A 9148-nucleotide genomic window follows, 5' to 3' on the forward strand; every position below is an offset into this window, starting at 1 on the left:
GGGGGGTCCTGGGCCCCCCTTCCTTTGTTCTTCCCTCTATTTGCATGAGGATTATCTAATGACGCAGCAAGGCTCGCCACAACGTGACCGTCGCCATTTTTCTGTTTTTATTCTATCTCTGCCATGTGATAGATTGGGGGGGGGGGGGGGGGAAAGGGGGGGAGACAGGTTTAAAAAAAAAAAAAACTTCCGGGTCTCATGACCGGGAAGGGAGAAAAACAAAAGGGAGACGAGACACAACTCCAAGGGAAGGATGTGTGCGTGTGTGTGTGCACGCGCGCGCGCACGCGCTTCCCCCTCCCGCCTGGGCTCCAAGAAGGGAGGCTCCCGCAGCGGACAGGGAGCATCCTCCCATCCAGAGAGCCCAGTGGAGCCCCCCGCTTCTAGCCGTGGCGTCGCCCGTCCTGGTCTCACACTCGCTGCAAACGCTCTGCGAAGCTGTCAGCTTGGTCCCTTCTGGCCCCTCCACTTGCTCTTCACCCCGGAGCTCGCACCCTTGCTCTCAAGCGGGTGTAAGGTTCTGGGTTACGTTCAGGGAAATCTCACCATAAACGGAGGAAATAATAAAGTTTAAAGGCTACCGAATTTCCTGTGTTTTAAGATAGTTTGTTTCCATGCTGTTGTTTATGACAACCGCGTGGCAACGCTAGGCAGAATCTTATATTGGTTCGAATTCTTCCTCTTTCTCTATGCGCTTTTCTCTCTCTTCCCAAAGCGAGACACACCCTTGTGTGGTGGTCCGGGGTGGGGGTGGGGGTTGTGTGGCGACGGACCATTCATAGCTTGATTTACTTTGTAAGAAGTCTTTAATAAGTGGTGGTTCAGGGCCAGGGTGTATTGTTTAAGAAGACAGTTGCATGCAGCAAGGTGGATTCGCGTTACACTGATCGTATTCGTATTTGGAGGGCGTGATAGACATTTCATTCTTTCCCAAGTCTCGTGTCCACGATTGCTGAAGAAAACAGAGTATTTGGGAACTCTGCCACGTTTTTCAGTGAGATACAAAATTTTGTACTTTTGTTTACTACTGCATTTCCTTTGGGCACTTTCACTTTTGTTTCTCTTGAGTTTCCTTTCTGGGTTCTTGTCTCAATTTCACAATTCACTGCCGAAATGGACTTTACAATCGACTAGGGTTCCTCGGTTTACAGGCGCAGAAACGAGACCGTGAGTAGTGATGCAAGTTGCTCCAGGTCACACATTTAATTAGGCGGAGCTTGGACTGAGTGCAGCTCACCTGATAGCTCTGCAGGAGGGGTGGAGATGGAGGGTGGGGGATGGTAACGTCTGGCAGCAACTCTGCTTTTGTAAGATTGATATCCTAGAAATTAAAGATGGAGAACACTTACCAGATCATTACCTTCTTGGGACTGGTGTGAATTGATTGCTTCTTCAAAACCCCCTTTCTTGTGTTTTTGACTCAACTATACCTGTTAATTCAGATTCCATTTCACTCTTCCCAATGAGAGTTGGTCATCTCACTGAACAGCCCTACATGATTGTAATGAATTGTTTTTATTAGATTCACAGAGTAGATCACTGCCCCTTTGTCCACCTACTGTTTCCTTTTTATATTTATTTCATGGTGCCTTTCACACTTCAGCATATGTAACAGTTGATGTAGCTCCCTGAACTGGAGGGTAAGCTTGGAGGGCAGGGCCATGCCATATTCATTTTGTATCTCCCACCTTGCCTGGCAATGAATAAGCAAATTAAGGCCTGATGAGGATTTTTCTTCCCCTGTAATTCCTTCCTAACCATCTCTAGGAAATTCCTTCCATGTTTCTGGTGAAGGCAGAACACTGAAGATGCTTTTTAATTCTTACACCTTTGCAGACCATTTTTGGCAGCCTTCTACTTTACAGAGCCAAGCAAAACATAATTTGTTTATTCCGTTGTTTGTTTTTTTTTTTAACCAACTGCTTTCTCCCCTCTTTTTACCTCGTTTGGTTCCTCTTCAAATTCCTTCTAATTCATGTAATTAGTTATGCCATCGCTTGCCTTTTGACTTTTGCTTTCTTAGGCTCCAAAAGGTTGGTAAAGTTTAAACTTCGATTTAACTAACCTTCCTCAGCCAGGAACACAGGCAGTTGAGCAGTATGAAGAGGGCTGCTGAAAAGATCTCAGCATCTGGACAAAGAGTGCACATTCACAGCTTTAAAAGACTAGAGAATAACTGATGCATGCAATCATATTGACAGCTCAGCGGAGGGTCTGGATTGTCCCACAGATGAGTTCATATACATCTGGATCAATGAGGTTCGATCACATATCTGAACATGAACCACAAGTATTCCTTTGGATGGGGCAAATGAAGTTGGTATTACTGATGGTAACATCTAAAGTCCATATGTTTCATCCTGGATAGTAACAGTGTGGTAATAATTTTAAATATAACCATATCACCTTCCAGCAAGATGGAGATGGCACCTAATTATATTTAAAAGCCTGTGCTCCCTTAAGTACAAAGGTGAACAGAGAAAAAAGGAACATAAATAAAAAATACAAAAAATACCTTCATATTTCTTCCACGCATGTATACTCACACATCATTACAAAGAAGATCAAAATTTAGTCCTCTGGAGTACTACATGGTTGCTGATTAAAGTAGAGCTCTTATAGGCACTCTAACAATATTCTTCATCTCTCCCATACACACTTAAAACAATGACAACTCCCGATGTGTGACAGCCTGGACTTTGGAATCAGGTTCTGATCTCAGCCCTGCTAATCTATTAGCTGGGCAAGTTTCTCATCAGTTCTGATTCTGTATAAAGAAATAGAAAACAAGCATAATGTCACCTACCTCAAAGAGAAGGTTTTAGGATTGAAATTTCATCAGAATTTTAAAAATATATGTAAAGCCCCCACCCTGGTATGATGCTTAGAATATAATCTCCAATAATGGGGGACTGTAATAATTTTTTAATTGTATTTTTATTAATCCCATGTGCTTCCTAGAATTATTCTTTCCCTTTTGGCTTCCTGCTCTTGAAAATTCAACAAACCTAGTGTTAGTGAAAGTTCTCTGACTATGAAGTCCTGCCTTCAAGAAGTTCACACTTCAGCCTTGGAAAAATACATACAGAAGTAACTGTACTGATACTGGTAGATGGAAGACAAACACTTAATTCATACCACTTTATGATGATCTAAATGAGAAGCATTTACTTAAGATCTAGCTTCACTAATACCCAAGCAAAGACAAAGCTTCTGGAAGCAGTTAGGAAAATGCCACACACACACACGTACACACACACACGCACACACACACACAATCCTAAACCCTCACATTTTCACACACACGAGGAAGATTACCCTTAAAACTCCATCCAATCAGTATAATTCTGCAGCTTTTGAAAATGGTTTTCTGGTCCAATGTAAGAGGCAGGCTTCTTTTGCATTCGAGTGAAAACTATGCTGGATTGTACCTTTGAAATAATGTTGGAGAAGTGTAGTTAATAGGAAGCACTTCTGGTTGTTAATTAATTAGACCAGTTTAATCAAGAACTATTTTCTGAGAAACTTATTCCCAGCCCTGGGTCAGGTGCTAAAGAAACAAAGATGAGGAAGACATAGACTTTGTCCTTAAGGAACTCATTCAACAAATGTTTATTGATTACCTACTGGGGATGCAGTGGTGAAAAAGACATTGAGCTTACTAGTAGGGGATTGATATATACACCTTATCTTTACAGCACCCTCAAGAAGGGTTTGATTGACACAGGGTTTGGGCAAGGCAAAAAATATACCCCACCTTCAGAACATTCTTTGTTCCTCAAAACAAAGAACAGCTCTTGAAAAAAGAAAAGATTGGTCTCTTCAGCTGGATTGAACCTTGGAATCTCCCTAGCATTCGGCAGAATTGTGACGTGAATGAAATTAAATTCAATTCTCCTGGAGTCTAGACTATTTAAACAGCTTTCTGGTCTCTCAGTTCCTGACTTTCTCAACTCTTGTTTTGTTCTCCAAAGGTTGATTCTAAAATGCAAATCTGATTATATTATGCTCCTGCTTAAAAACTTTCATGGCTCCCCATTATCTGCCAAGCATGGCACACAAGATCGTTTCTGATCTTGCTCTGCCAAAGCCTTCCCACCTCATCCTTCATAACACTCACAGGTAAGGGTTGTCAGATTCTGTAAATAAAAATACAGGGTGCCCAGTTACATTTAAATTTCAGATAAGCAACATTTTTTTTTGTATAAATGTGTCCCCAATATTGCATGGGACATACTTACACTAAAAGGCTTTCATTATTTATCTGAAATCCAAATTTAAATAAGCATCCTCCATTTTATCTGGCAACTCTACTCATGCTAGTCTGATTGATTAACTTGCCATTCCCCACTAGTCTCTTCATGTCTTTGTAAGTGCTTGATAACCTCTCCATTCTGCCCCTCATCCACATGGTGTGTTTCTGTTTCTTCTTCAAAAGCCAGTCATGGGCTTCTGCAACCCTGCAGGTGTGAGCACGGAATCCAGTGTGCTGGGGGTGGGCCTGGCTATCTGTGTGCTTTGTTTAATATCTGGGCTTCTGCCCCAGTTCCTGTTCATCCTTCCCTTTCTCCCTCCTGGTACTGGAGTTCTGCCCTGAACCCTAGTTAATTTGGCTGGGACCCACACACAGTTCTTTACCCTTGCCAACTTTCTCCCTGAGGCTTGTGGGGCTAGATCCTTTCTCCCAGCAGCTGGTTGGGCTCCTGACCTAAACTGCATGGATCACTGAAACCTGCCTCAGATGCCACTGCCTTCCTGTCTTACTTACTATAAAAGATAGACAAGATACTCAAATGAGATCAAGTTTGTGAGTGTGGTTTGTAAACTATAAAGCCTCCACGATGGCAATTTAGTTTTTAGAGACTAATTTCAAGTTCTTCACCTGGTCATGTGTATGAAAACCCCTCTTTAAGGTGCTCTGGATTTCCCTTGTTTCTGCTCCTGCCTAGTGATATATGATGCTGAAAATGATGGGGATATTTTCCAAAGGTCCTCTAATTTTGATTCGTGCGTTCAACCACACTGGCTATTTTATTATGAATGGATTTAGACTGGTGGCTTTAATTTTTTAAATTTTAGTTTTATGATCCAGGACACACTTCTTCGCAACTCCAACCAGAGTCTCGTGAACTATATCATACCCTGAGTATGTGTAATGAACTCTGATATTTTCTATTAGATTTCACCTTTTAAAAATTGGGCAACCCACCAAGTTAATTTCATAATCTGATAATAGATTGTGACTTGCATTTTGCTAAACACTGATCTGCACTATCCATTTGGGATTTCTGTATCAACCAACTGACCAGGACAGTTGTCAAAAGTCTACCTCATTTGGTGCTGTCTCCAGTAGGAACCACCTTGTCCACAAAAGGAGTTGAGGGCACCTCACTGAAGTAAGTCACAGTTGTTCCTGCTGATAACATCAGCAAGGCGAGTACTGCAGCCAGACTTTCTAAGCTGCCTGAGGTTAGTATATGTAATTCCTGGCGAGGCCATTTACAGAGATGGAGAGCTGCAAAATCATCACACCTGGCAACTACATTTATCTTAGCATAGAGGGATATTGTTTGGGAGCAATTCTTAGGCTTTTTTCTTTTAAGATTTTATTTATTTATTTGAGAGAGAGAGAGAGGTGGAAGAGCAGAGGGGGAAGGAGTGAGAATCTCAAGCAGACTCTGCACTGAGCACGGAGCCCGATGCAGGGCTGGAGCCCACAACTGCAAGATCATGACCTGAGCCAGAGTCAGAAGCTTAGCTGACTGTGCCACCCACACGCCCCATCTTTCTCAGACTTTTAAAATTATTCCTGGTTGGAGACGCCTGGGTGGCTCAGTCGGTTAAGCGGCTGCCTTCAGCTCAGGTCATGATCCCAGGCTCCTGGGATCGAGTCCCTCCTCGGGCTCCTTGTTCAGTGGGGAGTCTGCTTCTCCCTCTGCCTGCTGCTCCCCCTGCTTGTTCTCTCTCTCTGACAAATAAATAAATAAAAAATCTTAAAAAAAAAATTATTCCTGGTTGGGTTAAAGAGACTTTTAGGTTTCTGAGGTTTCACATTAATTTCAGATACAAAACATAAATGAAGACTCTCTCATTCACTGCTATGATTTTGTTTTACTCTCCTCCCTGAATGGTGAGCAGGTTCATCTGATATTCAGACCTTGAAGAAGCTGGGCAACAGTAGATTCCAAAGACAATCAGGGAAATATATGGAAAGGAAATATGGCTCAAATGGAGTGGAAAGAAGACTAATTATCTAAATAATTTTTATGATACAGGTGGTCAACCCAGCTGCTATAATTCATGATCTTCACACACACACACAAACACACACACACACACACACACACACACACTCCCTACGTTCTTCTCTCACTCAGAGCTGCTTCATTCGTTTTTCTTTATGGTAGGGTTTTAATTGCGTTTGTTTTCTTGGCCTTGAAAAGACCAGTTTCAGAACAATGGTGGCACAAAAGCTGGACTGGAGAGAATTTAAACGAGAACAGGAAAAAAGAGGAATTAGAGGCAGCTAATACAGTGTAGACAACTGTTCTGCTACAAAAGATTACAGAGAAATAAGATGGTAACCAAATGAGGGAAATACAGTCAAGGGGAGATTTTTATTTGTTTGTCTTTAATATGCTTGAAATGATTTGTTTGTCTACCAGTGGAGATGACCCAGTAGAGGAAAAATTCATGATGTAGAATAAAGTGGGAGGGTTTGCTGGCTTGGTGTTCCTAAGTCTAGAAGAGGATGGCATCTCATGCACTAGTGGAAGGTTTTATATGGGAGCCCTGAGAGTGCATCCTGACTGACAGAAGATAAGGCAGGGTCTAAGAGGATACACCCATATGGACATGTGGATGCGGTAAGAATCAGTGGAAGTTGTCTTCTGACTGTTCAGTTTTCTCAATGAGGTAAGAAGCACAGTCATCAACTGGGAGTGAGAATGGGGGAGAGGAGAGAAAAGCAGAAAGTGAATGTAGTAATGTAGAATGTAGGCAAGTGACTGAATGAGGCAGATGTGGGATGTTAGCTGGGAAACAGCAAGGGCCTTCTTAAGTTCCTGGTGAGAAGTTTGAGGTGAGACCAGTCTAGGTGGGCAGTTGGATTTTTAACAGTGTTGTGATTTTGCCAACCAGTGTGAGAGATTAATGTGATTAAGGAAGTTGAGGGAGTGATTATATTTACTGACTCTGAATTTTAATCTGAACAAAGAGGGAATAGACAGCCTCAAGGGACAAAGTACACTAAAAAAAAAAAAAAAAATGGTGCCTAAAATGCTCCTCCTTCTGGTCTTTGCAAGACTGGCTCCCTCTTGTGGTCCAGTCATTTTCTAATATCATGGTTTTAACACCCTCCTGAGTACTTAAGATACTTTCCTTTTACTTTCCTCTGTCTGTCTGTCTATCCATCCCTCCTCAATTTCACAGCTACTAGAAGATAAGCTCTGGGAGGACAAGGACCTCATCCATATCGTTCACTATTTTATAGACACAGCATTTATAGATTTTTTAAAATTTTTATTTATTTGAGAGAGAGAATGTGATAGAGAGAGAGATCATGAGGGTCAGAAGGAGAAGCAGACTCCCTGCCGAGCAGGGAGCCCGATGCGGGACTCGATCCCGGGACTCCAGGATCATGACCTGAGCCGAAGGCAGTTGCTTAACCAACTGAGCCACCCAGGCGCCCCGACACAGCATTTATTTGAACAGGAAAATTCCAAAAGGTATTTGATAGAAGAATGATAGAGACTACGGTATGATTTGTAAGGTCTTTTCCATCCTAATCATGCTCTTCTCTACGAGCTCCTGGGAAATACAGTCAAGGTTTTCTCGGTTTTCTCCTCCTAACCTCCTCCAAGAGAAAGAAAATCTGTCCACCAGGGTTAGAGCTGCTTGCTAAACCGTCCATGTCAGGTCTTCAGAGGGTATGGAAAGGAAAGTTCAAGGACAATTTTACCAGAGTTATACAGGCACCAGATATTTCTAAGGTGAGCCAGAAAGGGTACTATGAAGTCACAATAGCTTTCTGTTTTGTTTAAAACATCCTTATTGAGGTTTAATTTAGATACCATAAAAATCACCCATTTTAAGTGTACACTTCATTGAATTTTAGTGAGTTTATACAATTAGACAACCATCACCACAATTCAGTTTTAGAGCACTTTTATGACCGCAAAAAGTTCCCTTGTGCCTGTTTGCAATCCATCTCTGCTCCCACCCCAGCCCTAGGCAACCACTGATCTGTCTACAATTTTGCCTTTTCTAAAATTTTCATATAAATGGAATCATATAATATGTAGCCTTTTGTGCCTGCCTCGTTCCATTTAGTATAATGCTTTCGTTGTGAATAATATTCCCCTCTATAGACATACAACGTTTTGTCTATCAGTTTACCAGTTGAAAGACGCTGTTTGCAGTTTGGGGACTATTGTGAATAATACTGCAGTGAATATTTGTGTACAGGTTTTTGTGTGGACATACATTTTCATTTCTTTTGGATAGATACCTAGGAGTTGAGTTGCTAAGTCAATTGATAAGTGTATGTTTGGATTTTTAAAAAGTGCCAAAGTTTCCCAAAGTGGCTGTCTCATTTTATGTTCCCACTAGCAATCAATGTGTTTCTCCGTATCTTCACAAACACTCGGTCAGTCTTTTTTGTTTTATCCATTCTAGCAGGTGTGGTGTGGTACGTCATTTTGGTTTTAATTTGCATTTCTCTGATGACTAATGATGTTAAACATCTTTTCACATACTCACCTGCCATTTATATATCTTCTTTGGTAAGGTGATTATTCAAATATTTTGCTCATTTCTTATTGGGTTGTTTGTCCTCTTGCTGCTGAATTATAAGAGTTCTTTATATATTCTGGATTCAAGTCCTTTATCAGATATATGTTTTGCAAATATTTCCATTCTCTTGTGTCTTTTGAAGAGCAAAAGTTTGGATTTTGATAAAGTCCAATTGGTTGGATTTTGTCTTTGATTGTTTTTACTTTTTGTGTTATATATAAAGAACTCTTTGCCTGATTCAAGGCTGTGAATATTTCATCCTGTTTTCTTTTAAGTCGTTATGTATGGTGTAAGGTAAAGGTTGAGTTTCATTTTTTTACAGATGTTTGTCTGATGGTCCCAGCATCTATTGTTT

This window comes from Neomonachus schauinslandi, chromosome 4 (genome assembly GCF_002201575.2).
Source record: "Neomonachus schauinslandi chromosome 4, ASM220157v2, whole genome shotgun sequence".
NCBI classification, from domain to species: domain Eukaryota; kingdom Metazoa; phylum Chordata; class Mammalia; order Carnivora; family Phocidae; genus Neomonachus; species Neomonachus schauinslandi.